Source organism: Nannospalax galili, unplaced genomic scaffold (genome assembly GCF_000622305.1).
Source record: "Nannospalax galili isolate Female #2095 unplaced genomic scaffold, S.galili_v1.0 scaffold812, whole genome shotgun sequence".
Classification (NCBI taxonomy): domain Eukaryota; kingdom Metazoa; phylum Chordata; class Mammalia; order Rodentia; family Spalacidae; genus Nannospalax; species Nannospalax galili.
In genome coordinates this window covers 53,415-77,185 of record NW_008330725.1, presented here as the reverse complement: position 1 = coordinate 77,185, position 23,771 = coordinate 53,415, and positions in this window count along the sequence as shown.

Genomic DNA, 23,771 nt, shown 5'->3' with positions numbered 1-23,771 from the left:
GGGATATCTGGGGATCTGAAGGCCTCTTCTGACCTCTGTGAGCGTTGTATGACACAAGTACACTTACGTGCATTCAGTCAATACACTCGTACACATAAAATAAAATAAAAATAATAAAAATTAAATATTTTAAAAACCTCCAAAATATAGGAACAAACTGGATATCCCACACAGAAGCATCCTAGAATACAAAATTAACATGTCCAGAGAAGAACCAGTCGACAATCTATCATAGTCAAGATACCAAAAAAGGAAAGAAAGATTACAAACTGTTACAAAAATCCTCCAACTCCACCACAAAAGAAAACATGTAAGATGAATATTCGCAATCTTAAAATTCAAAAAAGCATAGGTTGATTTATCACAAGCCCAGAAAGTAAATAACTGCAACATAAGGTTGCTATAGCCAACAAAGTTACCTTCTGAAATTGATAAAGAAATAAGAGTATTCAAGACAAGCATAAATCATGTAAATTTGTGACAATCAGGAAAGTACTACTGATTAATATCCTGTACAGAAGAAGAAAAAAGTCTCATTCATAAGAACATCAGAAAGAATAAATTTCATAGAAAAAACTAAATGAAAAATAATCTACTATGTTCAAACCATTAAGTCAGCAAAAATCTTAATACTAATAGGGAAGAAAAAATAAAAATAAATAAACCAACCAGAACAGCAATCAGCAATATCTTAGCAAAACATTCTTCATAACAACCTTAAACTCAAATGGCCTCAGATCACCATTAAAAAAAGGCTAAATTATAAAACAAGGTCAAACTATTTGTTGTCACAAAGAAATACACCTCACTGGCAAAAAATAAAAAGGAAAGCAAACCACAAAATGAAAGTCAAAGGTGAGAACTCAATAGACCAAGCCAACGGAACTCAAAACCCAGCTGATATAGCTATTCTGAAATTTGGTAATATAGACTTCAAGCCAGAACCAGTAAGAAGAGATTCTTACAAATCCACGATAAGTTAAGAAAGCTAACAATCCATCAAGTAGATTTAACACTTACAAATATTTATGCACCAAATCTTGGGCCTGAAATTTCACAAAAGAAATGAGAGGAAATAAAAATTTCCTCTTGTCAAATGAAATGACAGCACAACTGAGCAGAACCTCTAAGACACAAATTCTATGACAAGGCTCTAAGAGGAATATTTATAGCTACATTTAAAAAAATCTGAGCGATCACAAATAAATAACCTTAGGATGTACCTAAAGGTCTCAGATAACAAGAAGAAGTCAAACATAAATGTGGTATGCAACAAGAAATATAAAGATTATGTAGAATTTAATGATATGGAGACTAAAAGAACAATAAATAACAACAAAGTGTTTGGTCTTTGAAAGCTTGAGCAAGACCACCAAACCCCTAATCAAACTACTCAAAAACAAACAGACAAGACACAAAATAATATAATTAGAATTGAAAAGAGTGAATACAGGGCTGGAGAGATGGCTCAATAGTTAAGAGCACTGACTGCTCTTGCAGAGGACCTGGGTTCAATTCCTAGCACCTACATGGTGGCTATGAACTGTCCTTAACTCCAGTTCCAGGGGAATCCAATGCCCTCTTCTGACCTCCATGGCATTGCATGACACAGGTGCACTCATATACATGCAGGCAATGCACTCATACACATAAAAATAAAAATAATAAAATATATTTTAATAAAAGAAAAGAGTAAATACAACAGATTTAGGGTCTACCTTGAACAGTTATGTCCCTGCTCCCAAAAAAATCTAGAATAAATTGATAAATTCCTAAAACATATAATATAACAACATTAATTCTTTTAAAATGTAGAAGCAGCACAAACACAAATGTGACTGGCAATAATGTTTGAGAGGCAAACAATCTCCCAAGGATGGATTCACTGCTGAATTAATTACATCAAAATTTAAAGATGAACTAACGCCAATGCTTTTCAAACTATTCCACAGAATAAAGAATGGTGGATGCTAACAAATGGAATTCATAAACTCACTAAGATCTTACAATATGAATAAGTGTCTTTCATCGCAGGAATGCAAAATTGGATCACAGTATGCAAATAAGCAGGGCATGGGGGCTTGTACCTTTAGCCATTAACCCTACCAAGCCAACTTGGTCGACATAGTGAGTTCTAAACCCTATGAGGAAACCCTTCTCAGTAAAATAAACAAAAATCAAAAATAAGAACAGAAAACAAAACAGAAAATAAATAAATGTAATACAACATACAAATAGATTTCTACTTAAGAGTAAAAATCATATGATCATCTCAATATAAGCAGAAAATGCATTTAAAAATTGGGGGAATTGAGATGGTTCAGAGTTTAAGGGTGCTAGTCTCCAAACTGACAACCTAAGTTTGAATCCTGGACCCACATAGTCAAAGGAAAACACTGAACCCCTCAAGTTGTTCTCTGACCTACACATTTACATGTTCTGTTTATAAAAATCTTCATGAAACTACTACTTTGGAACGTGGAATTTAAGTAAATCTGTATCTGTGTCTAAATCAAGACACTTTTCAAATACTTTGGTGGAAACATTAAGTAGATAGATACAGCAAAAGAGAAATCTCAGCTACAGGCCTCAGATGCTGTCTAATGTCATTCAGTGTTTTTGTTGGTGGAAGCTGGTAGTCTGCTAAATTAATACATTTCAAAAGGTTTTTATCTGTTAATCATAGGATGTTAAGTCAGAAACAAAAGTGGGCAAGAAGTGGCTATTTAGGGGGCTAAACATACTCCAAGATAAATAGTAATTAGGCTCTGTACCTGTAGCATTCCAAACTCTCCACAATCACTGCAGTGTCAATCAATTGATCAAATTTTGTAGAATGCTCAGTATTAAGATGCAGTTTTTCTGTGAACTTTGTTCACACACATAATCAGTTTATGATTAATTTTTCAACCCATTTTATTTAAGTGCACTACTTAAAGTGCTATGTGACTGTTTAATACAGTTAGTTTCTCTGTGGAAACAGAATCAAGAGGATAGTGCTAGATGCCAATAGAGGTATGGCATAGATATGCAAGGTGAGATTTAGAGACACTTCCCTTGGTGTTTCTCCTTATCTGACTTCACAGTAATTTCATTTTTTGAATTTCAGGGTCTATAACATCCATGTGTTAAAGAGTATGCAAGTGCCATTTTTCCCATAGAGCATGTAGTCCCTCATACATCAGCCACATTTTAATAATTATTGCAGTATTTCAACCTCTTCCATCGCTATTGTGTATGTTACAGTAACCAGTGATTGGTGTTCTTTGATGCCATTGCTCTAATCATTTGGGAGAAGCTAAACACTTTTCTGTCTTCTATTCAGTGAGTTGTTTCCATATCTCTCCCTCTCCTCAGGTTTGGCTCAATGCTATTGAATTTAAGACAATTAATAAGCCCGTCTTGTTGGCTTTAAAATACAACTTATGTTGGCTGGAGAGCTGGCTCAGCAGGTAAGAGCACTGATTGCTCTTGAAGAGGACCCAGGTTCAATTCCCAGCACCCACATGGCAGCTAACATAACTCCAATCCATAATTCCAGTTCCAGGGGACTCCAATGCCTTCTTCTGAGCTCCGCAGGCATTGTACAACACAGGTTCACTTACATACATGCAGGAAATACACTCATACACATAAAATAATAAAAAATACAGCTTGTTTGCTTTTTTTTCACTGAGCATTTAAGACAATTCTTCAACATGATTATGGAGATAGAAAAGTCACTTGATAGGCAAGACCAGAGAAGACCGTTCAAAGTTTTGCCAAATGAAAGTCTTTATTTGCCAGAGGCTACACAAGGGTGTAGGAACCCAAGTGTGTAACCCCAAGCAATCTCTAGGGTAAGATTTTATATAGAGAAACTATAACCAGGGGTAAAAAGTTTACGATCCCAAGCTTACAGATGGAGATCCACCTTAACGATTTCTATTCTATTAAGCAACAGGTACACCCCGGGACACATTGACCTGTTGCCAAGACAACTGGGTCTTGCTGACATGTGTTCCCATGCCCTAGGCCAACTGCCTGATAATTTCAGAGACTAGAGTCAGCCTAAACTTTAACATGGCATAGCTATGGTCTTGTGGTACTAGTCCCAGGAGGTGTTAATCCAAGTGTGAGGCAATGGGGCAGGGCAGATCTTCCTTACCCTGTTGATTCAAACACCCATCTTTCTAGAAGTGCACTCAGGTCAGATACACCCAGAATTGTTGCTTTCCTCCCTATCCATTCATCTCTTTGTTCAGTGAAGTCGGTACTAAGAATGACCATTAAAATGTCTATGCATAGCTATTGTGCACCAATCCCTAGCCCCAGTTGAAATATTTCCTTCTGGATGGGGGGAAGGAGGCTCATGAGACTCATAAAGTAAACCTCAAAAATCCCAGAATGTTGAAATTAGCAGGATTCAAAAGGTAATGGAGGCAAGAAATAGCCACTGGGGAGAGGAGGCTCTGACTAGAGTTGCCTAGGGGAGAATTTCAAACCAGTACAGCTGTCATCAAGGCATGCAGAGCACCCCAGGGTTACAGGTTCTGTGAGTCAATACTCAGGCTGAGCTGTGCCTTTCCCTGTTTCAGCTGCCTTTAAGTCATCCATTCTTCAATAAATAATCCTTTCCTGTATGTAACCCAAATTCATATTTCACTTAGTTGGAATTTAGTGGAGTCATTTCTTTGGTCTATTGTTAATTCTGGAATAAGTATATGTTTCTTCAAATCTACCCAGGAAAATTCTTTCATGAGCTTAGCTATGTAACTACTTCAGTGATACATTAGAAATTGCACATCAAGGACGTTAGGAGGAAACATGTAAATAAGTGAAAATCAAAAAGTTCTAAATCTTTAGATGTGAATGTATAATGTAAAGTAAGCACAGAAGCCAGGAAAGTAGTAAGGGACCATGGGGGGGAAGAGAGAAGAAGGAGCCCTAGAGAGGGGATAATAGGAGGACACAGGCACTATCAAGGGGGAAATGGGAAAATATTTGGGGGAGGATATTTAACTGTGGAGGGCAGAGAGAGTATATACAGAGGGAGAGGGAGGAAAGAGAGATAATACTCAGGATGTTTGAAAAAGCCATAAAAATGTATTATTTTATAAGCTTACTTAAATATATTTATATATAAGCCATGATCACTATTATGTTTTAAAATTGTTGCTTTAGAAACACCTATTTTATATTTGATTAACAAACATATAACAATCATACACATTTATGAGGAACAATGGTTTCTCCTGATGTTGAAAATTAGAGTTATATTTTTAGGTTATAATATCTTGTCAATAGCCTATTGTGTAAAAGACAAATAAGTATACTAGCAAATTACACTAGAAATTTTATTGAATATATACATTGTTGTATCAAACAACAATCCCAGTACCAGGAATGGAAAATTCCCTTCTAGTTCATGGTCAGCATAGTCAAAGAGACTCCCAAAACATTATATCTTATTGCCACAACACTTGGTTTCCTCCTAGAACTTGAAGCTAAAACCCTATTCCTGAAGACACCACACACTTTGCACTTAGGACTTTGAAAAATTGAGCTAGAACTTCACCAGAAGCCTCCTCCCTGATGACCAGTCAAATAGTGTTGGAAGGTGCTATAAAAGTTGACAGTGGAGAAAAATAATCAACAGTCCTACCCAGTTGTAAATTCGACAAAACACAAGGACACTCTCAACAACCCATCCCTAATGGTACAATAGTGGCACTTTTATCTTGGACATAAGATCTGCTAAATATGACTGAATTCATTCTTGGTTTTGTAAACTTAGCCAAATACTTATAGCTGGACAGGTCATAGACACTAGAAGAGAACTTACTATTGCCATTATCTTAAATAAATGTGATTTCTTATTATATTTTAAATGTGTATCCTTATATCCAGAGATAAGTATGGCTCTCATACCTCATCAAAGAAACTTCGTTTTACAACAGATGAAGACTATTATAGAGATCCACAACTAGTCAAAATGTAGACAACAAGTGACCTTGGGTTCCTATCACCAATTGGTACATTTATAATGAACCCCTACACTTACAGTTCAAAGAACATAACCATGGAAGAGGGGAGAGAAAGATTATAAGAACCAAAAGAACAGAATGTCTGCTTCTAGAGAGTGTACTGTAGACAGGTGAGGAAAGCTGCACTCATGAAATCTCAATATTATGTATGCCTAAACAGGTCCTGCATACTGACAATACCAGTTGACATGCCAATGTGGATGGGGGAAATTTTACAGGGTACAGGGTTCCACCTGTAGCTGAAGATCTATGGGACATTAATGCCTGCTAAGAGAAGGAGAACCAGTTTTCTCCAGTATGGCTGCCACCAGCTGTGGCCACCCCTCCACTCTCCCAGTGCTGTCTCCAGGTGCCACTCCTCCATTCACACAAGTGCCACCTGCGGTAGCTCTCTGTTCACATGGTGCCACCTCTGATCGCATGGGCTCTGCCTCTGATCGCCTGGGCACCGCCTCCTGGGATCTGCCTCCAATCGCCTGGCACCACCCTATGCTCCTTGCTGTGGCCACAACCTGTGGCCACTCTTCCGCTCGCTTGGCACTGAGGCCACTCTTCTGCTCACTGCAGCACTGAGGCCACTCTTCTGCTTGCCCGGCACTGCCTTCGATCATCACTACTTCTGCCTGGTCCTGGACCCCAGGGCTGGTGAGGAGACTGTGTCAGCAGAGCCACATTCAGACACAGGAGACCAAGTTTGGTGATGCAGATCTAGTTTATTGCAGAAGGGCACAAGCTTATATAGGGGTAGGGGTCCAATCAAGAAATTACAACTGAGATCTTCGACAGGGCTGTGTCCTATCAGGACCACGCGAGTCATACACCTTATTAGCATGATAGGTTTCAGATTACTTAGGTTCCGGTTTCCTGTATGGGGCCTGGATTCCTGGAAAACGTGACCCAGGCTGTCTAAGTGTTACAATTTGGAATCTCAAGGGTGGTGATTAGGGAGTGGAAAGCTCTAGGCATCAGTCTCATGATCTGCCAATGGGACCAAATGTCACAATGCATTCCTTGTGGCTCCAGAGGTCAGGCCATTGCCTCAGGCCTGCCGTATGACCGTCATTAAGACTTTCACCCTAGGCTCAAGCCTGTCTCCCACACTCCAGAAATAGCTTATCTTATCCTAAGGGGTCTGTCACAAGTGTGTGTGTGTGTGTGTGTGTGTGTGTGTGTGTGTGTGTGTGTCAGCAGGAGCACAGGAAGAATTGGAGGGAGAAAAGGAAGAGCAGAAATGATGTAAATACAGCACCCATGTATGAAATTCTCTAAAGCTAAATTAAAGAATATTATTAAAATATATGCACTCAATAAAATTTCTAGTGTAACTTTCTAGAATTTGTCTTTTATGCAATATGTTATTGATGAGATATTATGATCTAAAGATATAATTCTCCTAACTTTCAACATCAGGAGAAACCATTGTTCCTCATAAATATGTACAATTGTTGTATGTTAATCAAATATAAAAACAGATGTTTTTAAAGTAGCAATCTTAAAACATAATACTGATCATGGTTTAGGAACTTCAACTACTCAACTCTGTCTCACTGTCATCTTTTGTAGATATTTAGAAATAAGAAGAAATTTATTTGTAACCTAATGTTTGTTGACATAGCAAAAGGAAAAAACTGAAATTACTGAGAAGGAAAACTAAAGTTAAGACAAACCCTGTGCTGTATATTTGGATGACCTGCTTTTGAATGAGTGAAACCTGAGACCCGAAGATCAAACCACAGCCTCTGCTTATGAGTGAGACCCTGAACACAGGAGTCTCAGGACCCTGACATGCAGAACAGCTAGCTGCATGTTTAATAGAGGAAGTTAGCCAGATCAGATAGGCCATGTTCCTCATTCTAAGAAAAGCAGCTTAACTTCCCTGTCTGAGAGAGTGAATGTCTTGATCAATACATCACCAGACAACAGCCCTGAGCAAGGTATAAATATCCTGCTAAGGGATTGCCTTAGCTTACATCAGCAAAAAGTTATTGTTCTTGTTTCTTTGTCTAAAAATGTTCTAATGCTTTGTATACAACTGCACAAGCCATATGTAACTGCCAGTTTCTTTTCTATATAAAATACTGTTGAACTTTTAATAAAGTTGGCCAGACATGCAAGTCCCCAGAGTCTCTTCAGTCTGTACCTCCAATCCCCCACCATCTGGGGGCCACCACAACCCCAGAGCAGCTAGCCAAGAAAACTGTACCAGCTCATCAGCTCCAGCCTGCTTAAAAAAGCAAATCCTAGTTACCAAGGAAAATAGCCCTCCTACTGACTTGAGAAAACTGGGCCAAGGTGCTTTTGCAAACATGCTTCCCTGCTTGGAATTCCAATCTATAGGTCATAAGGGAATGGAGGTCCATATGTTGGAAATCCATGCATGGTTCACAGCCATGTAGACTGCAAAGTTCCCTGACCCTGATACCCACCACTGCCAGAGTCGGTCTGACGTAATGCTAAATTGTCTGTACTGGAAATGGACTGTTGCCTAATGGACTGCTGCCTACTACTCAAGCTTTGGAAATTACAGGGCCTACTCACTGCAGGGTCAGGAATAAAGCTGTGACTTCTCACTTTGTCCCCAAGTGTCTAATTCGAAAGCTGCAGTTTCAGATACAGTTTTTCTTATTATAATAGAATTATTTTAATGTGATAGAGAAATTAAAATATTAAACACCCTTAATATATTTGAGCAAAAATTATGATTTTGTAAGAAATATATTTATGTTCATGTCAAATAGATTATAAATTATTCCTATAAAAGACATGGAGGTTTTAAAGAAACAAAACACAATTTGGATGAAATAAATTGTATTCACAAATGGAAGATTTATGTATTTGTAAATTTATCAGGGAGAGTGTTAGCTTCTCACCCCACTTATATTTAAACATACTGTGTTTTCTCTCCAAAATTGCCAGATGACATGGGCATAGATAGTGACACTCACTACTATGAAAGACATGTTTTAAATTGTTGTTATGTCCACACCACAATGTGCTTTGTCCACATATTGTAAGATTTTATAGGTTTATGAGTACCCATGGTGAAAGAAAAAGAATATTATTTTTTCTGCAACCCAGGTTGGTTAAGCATCTAGGGATCCCTGCAGGTATATAGAGAAGGAAAATCAGTCTGCAGTAAAGAATTGTATGCAATTCAAAAACTATTGACTGCCTATGAAATCCAGATTAACTTTTTAAAGGGCTTGACCTTAAGACATTAATTATTTGAAACTGCCCACCTTAAATTATGTTCTATCCACAGCACCAACACATGAATCTACATAGCCCAAACTTTAGTGCTTCAAAAGAAGAGAAATCATATCCTCAGGATCAGGCAGAGACCAGAAAACTCAAGCAAGCTTCCTACACGAACAGCTGCACACCTAGCCCAGCTGATTTGTTTGTTTCTTTCTTTTCTTTTTTAAAATTTTATTTAATATTTTTATTTTTTGCATCATCCTACAGCAGAGGTTCAGACTACTGAAGAAGTGGAAGGAGGAGGAAGGATCTCAAGCTGGGTTTCGATGTGAGATTCTTGGCCTGTGGGTTACAAGCTGAAAACGAATGGCAGGGTGGACTGAAGCTATATTCTGAGGTAGCCCTAAAAAGAGAGCCAGGGAAAAGATATTCCAAGTAGACAGGGTTCCAACGCTTGTACCTTGTCACTTGTTCTCTTTGGAAAAGGAAACAGTCTTAAATTATATTTGAGCTCATGAGCAGGATAAATTTCCTGCTTAGCCGGGGATATAGTGAAGGAAATGGATTATATGATGAGAGATAGGGTGAGCTGAGCTGGAGCTCATCTTCTAGGGTGCTAGTTACTGTTATGGTGCTGTGGGGAAACCACTGGGAAGGACCACTTGGACTCCAGGTCTGAATTAGCTGAATTTTATTTAGCTTGCCAGTGACTGCACTCTTGGGGTCCAGATTTGGAGAGTACAGCATGGACTTACAAGAAAGTAAAGCTTTTAAAGGCAAACACCAAATCCAGATGGGCCAGGTTTTTGCACAAGATTTTACAATAACATCTTGGTTCCTGCAGGAGTGCAAGCAAGTGATTTACAGAAGCCAGACAAGTTATAAACATTAACCAAGATATTTCTGGGTTTCATGGGAGTATTTTCTGTTGTTAATCCTTCCTGGAACTGCTCTGTGGTTAAGACCCTTCTGGAACTGCCTGTTAGAAAGTTTATTAAAATGGTGACTTTATGCAAAATGGAGGCACTCAGGCTATGACATTACTTTACTTATTTTTCTTTGAATGAATAAAGAAAATGACCATTGGCATAACTCAAAATTTAAGTTTTGACTCTACTAATGAAGCTCACATTTTTAAAATACCAATTTTATTTAATGCACTTAGACTGTATCCGTTTTGCCACTGTCCCCTCTAAATATGTTTTCTGCTTCTATTTTTCTTTAAAATTCCTTAAAAATAAATTGTTCTAGAAAAATCAATTAAAATTAAATTTATATTTTTAAATATTTATTTATTTTTATTATATGTGTATGAATGTTTTGTCTGAAAGCATTTAAGTACACTCCTGTCTGAATGCATGTACGTACATTCCTGTTGAACAATTCCTATGAAGGCCAGAAGAGGGCTCATGTCTCCTGGAACTAGAGTTACTGTTAGCCTTCTTATGGGTGCTGGGAACTGAACCAGGGTCATCCACAAGAGCTGCCAGTGCTTTTAAATACTGAATCATCTCTCCAGCCTCTAAGTTTATAATTTTATTTTGTTTATTTATTTATTTATTTATTTATTTATTTATTATTTATTTTGAGACCCGGAAGTTTTTATGTAGACCAGGCTGGCGTCAGTCTCAGAGAAGTCTGCTTGCCTCAGCCTTCTGAATGCTGGGATTAAAGGCATATGCAAACATGCTTGGCTAAATTTAATTTCTGTAAGGCATGCATCATATACAAGTTACAAATAAGAACTTTTTGAAATATGAATTTCTAACTATATATTGGCTCATGAATGAGCTGATTTAATTTAACATAATGGATTGTTACAAAGGACACACTGTGGACATGAAAGAAGTTTAATTATATTTTAAATTTTTATCCCCAGGAAATTATCCATTCTGATTAAAACTTTGAATTACTTTCCTGGTTTAACATAATTGTATATTTAAAACCTTTTATACTTGTAGAAAATTTCACAGAAAATATGTGATTGACTAACTTTGTAATCGATATTTATTCCTCTGAAAACGATTCCCAATGTGTTCTCGTATCATTCCCCGCCCCCAAAAAAATGAAAGGTGAAAATTGCTGTTCTGAAATTTTCTTCTGATTATATAATGTTCTTCTTTGTTGTTGTTGTTGTTTTGGGTTTTTTTTGTTTGTTTTCTTTACAGAGTTTCCCTAGTTCCAGCCTGCCTAGAATCCACTATGTACACCAGGCTGGCCAAGATCTCACAGAGATCCTCCTGCCTCTGCCTCCAGAGGGCTGGGGTTAAAGGCATGTGCCATCATACCCAGCAGATTATATAATGCTTTATTTAAAAAAAAATTTTTTTTTACTTTTATTTTATGTGTATGCCTGTATTGCCTGCATGTATGGAAGTGCACCTGTGTCTTGCAATACCCGCAGAGGTCAGAAGAGGGTGTCGGATCCCCTTGAACTGTAGTTATGGGCAGTTGTTAGCTGCCATTTGGGTGCAGGGATCTAAACCCGGGTCTTCTGCAAGAACATTCAGTGTTCTTAACCGCTGAGCCATCTTTCCAGCCCCACATATAATGTTTTAATCACCAAGACCTTTTAAAGTAAATCTTTTACCTGTCTCTTAAAGACCATAATGCCATACACAAAGATTATTCCAATTCCTTATCAGTGTCGTCAAAGAGCACTAAGAAGTGGGAGATTCGTGAGTTCTTGATTATTCTGACAATTTAAGCCATAGAGGAAACCTCAGCAAGAAGTTAGTTAAAATGGTCTCCAGTATCACAGAGTTCAGTCTTATTGCATAGTCACCTGGAAGGGACACGTGCTGGAGGTGACAGAGCTGAGTTTTCACGTACACTGCTTTCTAGGCAATATCCTTGAACATTTTCCTCTGTTCATTACTAATCAGATAATCTTTCAGTGAATGTGAGCTCTGAGAAGTTTATAAGTAATACATTCTGTTTTTTCTTATGGTAAAACCCATTAATTTATTTAATTAGAAGTAAAAGACATTGGTTTTGTGGTGGTAATTTATATTGAAATCAAGAAAATGACGACAGAGAGCTGAAATACTCACCAGCTGGGTACTCAAATAGTATTCGGAAGCACTGGGCCTGATGATTACAAATGGTGGCTTAAAATAACCCTTTTTAAATTCACACTGAATCAAATGACTAACATGCTTTCAAAACGGTGAAAATTTCACTTTAAAAAAATATTGGAATGAGCAGTAGTACAATTTTTAAAGTTTACAAGATTCATTTAGATATATAAAAACAAAACACACCACTTATTATTAAACCACACACTACTTTGTAAAAGAATATGTAAAGTCACTAGTAAAAGTTACTATATATGTCTTCATGTTTTCCAAGAAATAATTTATAATGAAGCACACTCTTATTTAATTATACTTCAAGGTTATATCATATATTAACAATATTCAAGAGTAAACAAAAGCAAAGAAGTTTAGAGCTATGGTGATAACCATAATTTGAATTAAAGAATATTAGTTTGCTTATTTTCAAAAGTATGTATGAATGTAGTTTGTAGTCGTAGTTACTTTAATAAGTTTAAATATTCCTTAAATATTTCTAAAATATCATGCTTTCCTTTGCAAATGAAAAAAGGAAATTTTCTTATGTAAATGCATGAGGTAAACACTTGTGATGAAAGCATGTGTGATTTCTACATTCCTCTTCTGAAAAACATCTGCATACTATTTGATATGCGGTGGCCTATCACCAGGACAAGTCACATTGCCTCTAAGTACAGAGCTTAATACCCTGGGAATCAAGATGGCAAAGTAGATGTCCAAATTCTACAGGCTCTGCTTAGTGGCCATATTCCTCCATGATCTTTCACAGATATTTGACTATTTATACTATATTCAAAGAAAAACTATGAGGAATAGGAGTATAAAGAGTTGCAAGTGGAAAGAAAAGCAACCAACCTCAATAATCCAGATTGACCTTTGTTATTAGTCAACGAAGGCAGCTAGCACACTGATTCAAGTGGCAGGAGAGGTTAAGTACATGTGAGTTGGTGTTTCTAAAGGGCCTAGGTCCCAGCCCGATACAGGCAGAAGGACTTGTTTGCAGAACAGAAATGACTTTATGGTGGAGGGTGTTATGTTCTGGGGTCATAGTCCTGAAACAGGGTCTAAAAATACTCTGATAAGGCCCATTTGCAAAAGTGATGGTTGATGACTATTCAGGGGATCTTTGTGCAATCTCCCTTTAAGAAAAAAAATTCTTTGTTTATTAAAACTCAAATTTGGAATATTCAAATTTCATAGGCCGTCTCAATTTTTATATGGTTAATGAACTACTATAAACCTACAATTCTTACAATGAATATTTTAATTATTAAAAATCATCTAAAGGAGGCAGAGGAGATGGCTCAGTGACTAAAAGTGCTTGTCACCAGGTTTTAACACTTGCCTGAGTTCTAGTTTCGAAGCCCACAAGTGTTGAAGGAGAGAACCAAATCCTCCAAGTTGTCCCCTGACCCACACACACACACACACACACACACACACACACACACACAAATTAATTAATGTAAAAACATTATGTTTAAGGTAAGAAAACTGTATTAAACTGAATGAACAAAGCTTAAATTTCATATTTGTGGGTTTTTGTTTTTTTTTAATGTGTATGTGTGTATTGCTCGTATGTAGGTAAGTGCACCCTTGTCATGCAGTGCCCATGGAGGTCAGAAGAGGCTGTCAGATCCCCTGGGACTGGAGTTACAGATAGTTGTTAGCTGCCATGTGGGTTCTGGGATTTGAACCCAGGTCTTCTGCAAGAACAACCAGTGTTCTTAACTGCTGAGCCATCTCTCCAGCCCCACCTGTAGTTATTTTAAATCAATGATTTCAAGTGTATGGAAGTAGGCAACGAAAACCACAACACAGGATCACTCGGAGAATGAGAGAAACAGTTTATTGACATACTGTTCTGCTACCTCTCAAAGATAGAGAAATGGCAACTAACAGAAGAAATAGGATAGATTTTATAGGAAGTTAGAGGCTTGGGTGGCTTTCCATGAGGCTCTTACCTGAGGAAGGGGCGTGGCAACCACTGAATTGGAGGAAGAAGGAACTGTGATTTTCCTGATAAGCAGGGAGTTTTATGAAACATGGTTTCTGCTGAAACCTGGTCTCTTCTGGGGGCATTTGTGAAACCTGCTTTCTGCAAAGGGGGCTTGGGGAGACTGGTTCCTGAGAAATGCTGTTTCAGTTTTCCTCTTCCTGTTTGTGGAGCCTATTGGCCTAACATTCTGGTTTGAAGACCTAACATCAACCTTATTTTATTCCAATGATATGCTAGAGAGACTTATTCTGCTAAAATTTCAAAGTATTTCTTTTACCTAGCTTTTGGTTTGTTTTTGCTTTTTTTTAAATCCATTTCTTTATTACTCCTTTCCTGCCTGTTGATATTTATATAGCCCTTCAACAGATGTACACCGAGAAGACACCCCATGCCAGCTACTGTGGTAGTGTTTTGTTATCAATAGGGAAACTATACAAAGGTATCTATCAGCTCTTGTGAAAATGAAAATTTAGTAAAGTTTCAAAAAACAGAAGAAGAAATTGCTTAAAAATTTATAAGCATTTTGAAATACAGTAAAAGTACAAAGTTAAAAGAGATAGATGGTGTGAAATTTAAGACTGTAGAAAAAAAAAAAAAAAAGTAAAATGAGGGGCAGGGGAGATGACTCAGTGTGTAAAATGCTTGCCAAAAAGCACTGGTGCCTAAGTTCAGCTCACAGGCGTGCATGTGAAGAGTAACTGCAATCCCAGCACTGGGGAGGCAGACCCTCAGAGTTCATGGAAAACGAGCCTAGCAGAACTAGTTAGCTCTGTTACAGAATACTCTGTTCCAAAGGCCAAAAATGCTGAAAGTATTTGGCAGCTTTTATCTAATGCTTAAAAGATTTTAGGGTTACCTCTTCAGAGGGGGGATGTTAGAATAGCAAAAGCCACATAAAATAAAAAAAGAAGAGTACATGAAGGTATCAGAAAAAAGTGATGGTGAGATATGGGAGGAGTTGGAGGGGAGGGAGTGGGCATGGATTTGATCAAAACACCTTATATGCATGTATGAAATTCTCAACAAATTATTAAAAAAAAACAGGGATCATCAAAGTTTTGTCTATAACTTTGCTTGGCAGTCAGACGATACATATTAGGCTGTGTATGCTGCTAAGTTGCCACTAAATGCTATCTGTAGTTGTAGGGCATAATTGGCCTTAAAGTTATAAATATGTGTCTAAACTGTATTTGAAAATATAGAAATTGAGTTGTCTTTTGTAAGCTTCTGTTATAAAAAAGTGAAATTAGTGAAAATAACTATGACAATCTTTAGTGCTACGGTATTACAAATGCTGAAATAAATAAAGCTCAGATTTAAAGTTATTCATTTTAATGTTTTTCTGCGCTTCCATCTAATCTTTAAATTGTGCAGATTTTAAGTATACAGTTTTTGTCCAGAATTTTTTACGTACTATTAAAATAAAAGCATTTTCCCTTTAAAAAACAAAAAAAATCAGGAAAGCCCAAAGTCAGGTGAGGAGAGGGAGCTTATTCTTAATCTCATGACATATGGATCATTCCAGCAAGGTGTCAGCCTTTCCCTCAAGTTTTATACTCATTAGTGAGAGATACAAGCAAAAGGAAAATAGCACATACATGATAAGTTAGTGGTTACAGGTAACATATGGTGATAAAGCTTACAGGGATGTGGCAATTTTAGAAAACAAAGACTTCTATCCTGGGTAACCAATTGTGGGGGATTCCTGATCATCTCTCCCATTTCTATTTCCTATCTCTTGGCTTTTTCTGCTTTTCTATCACATTGCAAGAGCTTTCAGCAATCATCTGATAAGATTTTTAATTTCCACTGTAGATCCAGCTCAAAAACTAAAATGCAGAGTGATTGAGGAAGACATGAGAGTTGACCTCTGAACCCCACACATCTACTAGAGCTTGTATACACAAATACACCACATACATATAGAAAAAAAATCTAAGTCAAACAAATTCTGATAAATTTAAGTACAGAGCCAAAGTAACAGAAATTTCTAACCCTAAACATCTTTTTTTTTTTTTTTTGAGACAGGGTCTCCCTATAGTCCCAGTTGGCCTGAAACTCATTTTGTAGACCAGGCTGGCCTTGAACTCAGAGAGATCCACCTGCCTCTGCCTCCCAAGTGCTGAGATTAAAGTCATGCGCCACCATGCCTGGCAACCCTAAACATTTTAATTATATTTTTTTATTTTATAAAGTTTCATGTTAAGGAGTAATGAGGGGGGTTCAGATAGGTGAAGGGATCATCACTTTTTTACTTTATTAAAATTTAATTTTAATTAACGTGTTAATGACATTTAGTGTGCAATATTTCAAGAAACGTCTATTTTATGTTCTGATTAATACAGACTCCCTTTATCCACCTCATTCTTTTCTCCCTCTACTAATAAGTATTTCTCATTGAGACTGAGTCTTTTTCTTTTACTTTCATGTGTGAGACACAACCTGTGTTTATAGCACAACTTGCTGACCAGGTTGGTTCCCCTGGTGACTGGGATGCAGGCAGGCATAGGACTGTTGGCCACCTCTCTCCATGAAAGTAAAAAATTCCTTGAACGTAGGTAAGAGGAATTCATTACTCTCCAGAAGGAACTGAAGAAAGCAATTTATCCCTGGACAACTATGGCAACCAAACCTGAGAGCTGGTACTTCAAAATGATGACTTTGAAGAAAATTAGCCTTTTATCAAGGACAGAACTGATGAAAGCACTGGCCCTCCCTACCTGGCGTATTAGTCCCCGTAATTGCTTGGCCAGCAGGTATAAATACCTGATGACAGCCATAATAAGTTCTAAACGATTCATGTGAATGTTACGTATGGGTCTTTTCCTAACGTTAAAATTTCAGTTTTAACCTCTTCCCTGCAGAGCAAATTTTCTCTTGCTTAAAGGCAGTGACTGCTGTTGAGAGGAAAGCAAGAGGGAAGGGAAGAGATTGCATGAATATGTTGACTTTATTTTGAGTTATTATCCTAATGTAATACTTTTACATATAAAATATATCACAACACACAAAGGCAATCCATAAGCCATAATGAAACCCCTCAAGTATCTTACTTTATGGCAAAACTAGCGTGGTAATGACAGTAAGTCCAGAGTCTGCTTTCTCACACTGAGGGAACATATTTTATTTTGACTTTTAGTGCTTTCTATTTCTTTGCCTCTGGGAAAATGTAGTGTTTACATGTAAATTATTTCAAAATGTTGTTTGTTTTAGTGCATTTTGAGCCATATCAAAGGTTGTCTTATTGTGTCCAGTCTTCTGGCCTGCTCTTTTCCATAATAATGTATTCACTAGTGTGTGTATCAATAAACTTTATCTTACTAGCATGAAATTGTTTGGAATATAAGTATACCATCACCTACCTATTAATTCTTCTAAAATGAAATAATGCTTGAGATATTGATTTATTTTTATCCCTAAGAAATAAACTGGATGAATGTGAACTACATGTGAGTTTTTCTAATGTACTAAGGACCAGAATTAATCCTCAGGTATACAAAATCTACAACTTTGAATATGTCAAAACTTTTTAAAAATCATCTTACTGGTATTTAAACTTGCCATCTATTTGATAGTCCACCAGGTTTGTATGCTAGGTTGCCATTTCTGCACATTTTCCCTCTCACCTTGACTTTGGAAGAAAGGAACTGAAGGCCAATGCAGAGCATGTGGTATATATATACAATGGAATATCATTTCTTCTAGAAAAGGAAGATATTTTGTGAAATGCAAAAGCACAGATTATTCTCAAGAACATTGGGTTAATCAAAATAAGCCAGTCATATAATTTCTTTATTTACTGTAAGATTTGATGTGTTTAAACTAAATAAATTCATAGTGAAAGGGGAAAAAAGGAGAACACCTAGAGGGTTTTTAGTCTCATACATAAATTAATTTAAGAATAGACCCAAACAGAAGCTTTTAGGGCAGTTTAATTAGAATTTTAAGGAAAATCCTCAGGGCAGGGGAGTTGGTAATCTCAATAGCTGCCTTGAGGAGGGGAATGGTGGGGAGGAGGAAAGAAAGCCATGAATTCATGCAGGTTTAGAACCTGCATGGAGGTCAGACACATGGCTGACTAACAGCCACATGGCTGGGAGAAGGAAGCTTTAGAAAGTAAAGAAATATGCTAGGGAAGCCTAAAGCATTAAAGAAAGCACGTTTAGAAAAAAAAAAAATGTGAAGAAAAAGAGAGCTTATGCTTTTCTGAAGAATTCAGAAAAGTGGGAAGACTTACAGAGACCTTCATGTCTGTGGCTGGTTCCAGAAGCTCTGAACTAGGAGGAGGATTCCAGGAAGAAAAAATTCATGACCTCATTAACACACTAGATATTTCACCCGTCTATTTAGCATAACTTAAGGTGAACCTACCTTCCTAGGCTTGAGTCTGAAATGGGAAGGTCAATTTCATTTCCAGAATCAACTTAGTGAGCTCAAACAGCAAATGAAAATTTATCAATATAATTTATACAAAAAAGCATTTGTTTCTCTTTAGAATTTAATTAAGTGGTTTACATTGGACAAGAGAGTTGTTGAGTCCAGTGACTATGGGTAGGAATGAAAACATCTATCCTTCTTATAACCTGTATATATTTGTCTAGGCAAGTCTTCTCATGTGTTGGGTCCTTTATTGGAAATAGGGATTGATAAAAGATGTAATATTTTATTTTTAAGAGGTCACCTTGTTTGATATTTCTAAGCTTTATGAAAGCATTGGTACTTGGCAGTGAGCACTCATGATCAAGCAGGATTAGGTTGACAGAAGTATCTGTCATTACCAGGGTCAAACCTGAGATTCTTGTTGGCTGTACTTGAGGTGACCAGATGCATGAAATCTTACATCCACAGTTACTTCATGTTTATTTATGGTCTCCACTTTATTTCTAGATCAGGCCTGAGTACAGAAAGACATCAGTGTCCCTTTAGATCTCAGTGGGCAAGGATACAGTCTAGGGGAGCCTTTGCTGAAGACAACTGAGGCTTAGCTGAACTGACTACACATCTGTAAGACAAAAGAAGCTATTTGAAGTCTCCCAAACCTTTGTCTCCTCCAGAGCATCCTCCAGAGACTTTCACTGCATTCTCATGAGAAAGAGGGACACCTATCAATTTAGTCACTACCCTATTCATCAACCACTTCTACAAAGTGTCAGCTCCCTTTGTACATAGCTAGTCTTGGAGGCATATGGCTAGACGTTCTCTTTGGAAACAAAATATATTATGCAAAACAGTAAGGATTCAAAAATTTTCACTTTTAGAAATCATCAAATATACCATAAAAATATGTCAAAATCCAAATTAAACCCTTTAAAAATAGGTAAATATCTCATGCAAAAATATTTCAGAACCTAAGTTCCCTTTTAAAGCTAGTAAATATGTTACACAATGTAAAAATTTAAATTAGCCATCTTTAAAGTCAGTAAATATACCATACAAGAAGTTAAAACTCAAAGTAATCCCCTTTAGAAACAGACCAAATCAACATTCATATTTAAACTCCCATTGTGGAGATCCGGCATTTCTTCCTTAGTTTGACATAAAAATGCATTGACCTTATTATAAGGCAGTAGATACTGTTGGAATCTCTTGTTTATCTATGAGCCCATCAAGAATCCAAGATGAAAACCAAAATAAAAAATAAATTGCAAGAAGATTAGGACATATGATTAAATGCCTGTAGTCCAGGGAATTTCCAGGTTATCATGATCTCTTAGAGTTCATTAATACAGGTAATTTCCTGGGTGTCGACATTTTGAATTATGTCATGTGGTTGAATTAAGATGTGGGAAGGTCACATGGGTCACCACCATTTTGAAAATTTTACTTACTGTCCAAGATGGCAACCAAGTCATGCGGCTGTCCACATATTGATGATATCATCAGCCAAGATAGAGACTAAATCAAATGGTTGCCTCCCTCTTGGTAAGGTCACCAGCCATGATGGTGACCAAGCCACATGGCCACCTTTGTGAGCTCAGCTCCATGAAAAAATAAGCCCATCCCCACTAGGATACAAGCCCTGTGGGATTCACATATCTCACAGATTAAATATGGACAACCACTTTTTTACTTTTAGAACAGCACCCAGTTAAGTTTGGCTTTATATAACAGAATAAATTACTGTCAGATATGTAGGCCTCAAATAGGAAAACAAAGTAAAGGAATTCATGATCTCAAACTAAGGAAAGGAGTCCATGTCTCTCACCACCCATTGCAGCTGTAAATGTGAAGCAATGTCCTCTGGACCTCTTCATTCCTAGATACAACCTATTTCTGGGAAAGAAACTCTTGAAGGAAGCTGAAGAAATGGGGAACTATGTCCCACACATCATTGGGTCATTGCTCTGAAAGCATACGTCTCACCCAGTCATGGAATGTGACTCTCCTAGTTCACTGAAATTTAAAAATGCTTAGCTGCTCAAGTCCTAACATTCTGCCAAATACAAAAGTTCCAATATTGATAGATATCTTTCTCCCTGCCTAGCCTCACTTTTAAGCTTCTGGAACCTTCTTACCATGGTTAAACTCACTGTTGAATCAGTGCCACCCCATGTTGCTGAAGGGAAGAATGTTCTTCTACTTGCCCATGATCTGCTGGTGAATCCTGTAGACTTTCACTGTTTCAAGGTGTGAAAGCATCTTGAAAGGTGCAAACCATGGTGTGGTTGCCAGTGTTGTCACAGGCCATGAAATCACAAGAAAAGACATAATGAGTAATTTAAGTTACACAGTGTGTGCATTCAGCAGGACTAATGGATCCCTACTGTTCAGGAACATCATGGAGAAGGACACAGGAATCTTCATCCTACAAACCATCAATATAAACTGTGGAAATAACTTCAAAATTGGGTACTTTTTCATACAAAGTGAGTTATTTTCTGTTTCCCTTGGGTGCTGGGTGTAGCTAACCCACTTCACACACACAGACAGGCTTGTGAGGCCTTGGCTAGGCCTAGCTCCCCACTGCATTGTGTCCCCATGTGAGGGCACAATTAGCTTTTACTCTTGAACTTAATTACATGCCTCAACATACCTCCAGGCATCTCCATGAGCACACACCATTTCTCATTGGACTTGAAATCATGTTTCTCGGTATGCCAGGTGTCACTTCTACTAGGGGATAAAGAAGAGAACTTAGCTTCCTCCACTAGATCCTGCAGCCAGCACTGGAATACTGTATGGCCAATATTTACTACTGTAAAGAATAAAGGAAGACATAAATAACAATGAAAGAGTGGTGGGGTGGAGGTAGATGAATGATTGACCTAGAATGTAGCTATTAGAACCTGTGTGCAGAGTTGTAGGAGGTCTGACCTCACCTGTTCCCTGTCCTTCCTGGAAGCTGAGACTATTGTTCAATCCATCTATCTCCTGCTCATAAGTCACCTGAAGAACCACAGCTTATGATGACCCTGGGCTGGGATGTACAAGAGTTTTCATGGTGACACTGGTTTAGATCTGAGACAGTCACTTGGATCTTAGACTCTGCAATCTTAGAAGTTGATTTAACCCCCATTGTTGTTGTCATGGACATTTCTTCTAATCTTTTCTGATTCTTTTCTGCCCTTCACTCTCATCACTTCATTCCAAGCAGTTCTTCCCCTGTCCTAGCCAGCTTTCTGCTCCCTTATGTTTTCCAAATGAATGGCTGCTTGTCCGATTTTTATGGAAGAAGACATAGAGAAGACCACTGACCAGGCAACTACATGGAGGGCAGCAGTTTATTTGAGAGCAAACAGACCCCTGGGCTGCCTCTTGGGAGCAGAGAAAAAGCAGGGAGCAGAGGAAGTAAGACATCTTTTACAGGTAGTGAGGTGGTTGAGTGACTTTCCAGGAGGGTCTTGCTTGGGGGCAGGAGAGGTCATTGAATACAAGGATGAGGGAACTGTAATCTTCCTGATAAGCAGGGAATTTTACACCTGGTTTCTGCTGAAACCTGGTTTCTGCCAGGGGGATTTGCACAACCCAGTTTCTGCAAGGGGGGTATACTGAGACTGGTTCCTGAGAAATGCTAAGTTTCAATTTTCCTCTTCTTGGTTGTGGAGCCTGTTGGTCTGACATTCTGGGAGGCTTGGCAGCACTGCCGCCATTTTGAGGACCTAATGTTCCAGCCTTTTGTTGATGATAAGGAGTGATTGTGTTCTCTCCTGGCTACTTCCTGATAAGCAGGGTAAACATAGGGGTTGAAAAGCTTGGAAATATCAGTCTGGGGTACAGTCAGGAGTTGATAAGTGACTTGATGGAATTCTGTCAGAAGTATTTGATTTACAGAGTGGCAGCTTAGTTCACCAAGCCTCTCCTGGATGATTCCGAAAAGACATGGGGTGATCATTAGTATGAGGAGAATAGATATCAGTGGGCCAAGAAGAGGTAGGAGTCAGGAGGCCAGCGAAGGCCCAGGAGAGAATCCAGACCTCAATGCAGTCCCTGTGGGACGGAGTCTCTGAGTGATCTCATTTAAGTTTTTTATGCTCTCTTCTACTGGGCCTGATTGATTGACAAAATAACAGCATTCCTCTGTAAGGAAGAGGCAGGTGCCTCCTTTCTCACAAGTCAGCATGAATGGCTCTCCAATTTTGAAGGACAACTAATGCCAGAGACATGAGTTGGTTTTGAAGTATTTGTAAGGTTGAGGTTCACTGAGGGTGTCTTCTAGCTGAGTAGAAATCTGTTGAGACAAATGTACACTATGTCCTAGTCCCCCTGCAGCCACTCCTGCAGCGGTCACTGGAGTTGCTAAGCTTACTCAATCTATTACTGGGAGGAGTTCAGCTCGCCACATCCTGTGTGTGACCTGGAGAAGGGTGAGACATTCTCCCTTTGTATATAGGGTAAGTTGAGGAACCAGGAGGGTGGGGAAGCAGGGACCTGGAGTGGTTTGATTAAGGCATAGATAGAGTTTAAACTGACACCAAAAGAGGACTCCCTTTGGAAGTTGGAGAATCTTGGTAACCGAGATATTGGCATGGGTGGATGAAGGGCAAGGGGAAGAATGTGTGTTATAGAAAAAATCTCCTAGTACCCCTTGAGAGTATAGGGGTATTGGTGGAGATGAAGGAGATGATATAGGATCTCAGGGTTGCAATGCTTAGAGTTTAGTGTCATATAAGGAAGACAGTTGCTGCTACAAGACATTGTAGCAAGGGGGCACAAAGGAAATGAGGTTTTGTTGAGGGTCCCATCAGTACTCCCATATGTGTAAAGGAGTCCCAGAGATTCATTTAGGATAGTCATACAGGATGAGGGAGTAAAAGAAAGGCCCCTGAGTTTGGAAATTTCTGATTCTAAACTGGCTGCTGACTGGATAGACCTGGGAAGCCCAAACCTGGGTAGTATGTCAGATAAAAGATGGGAACAGACCACATCTCCTATCTCAGCTGTGGTAGGAAAAGCTTCCACCCATCCAAAAAAAGTATCTACCATAGCAAGAAGATACTTATATTTTTTGTTGGGAGGCATATGTGTGAAGTCTAT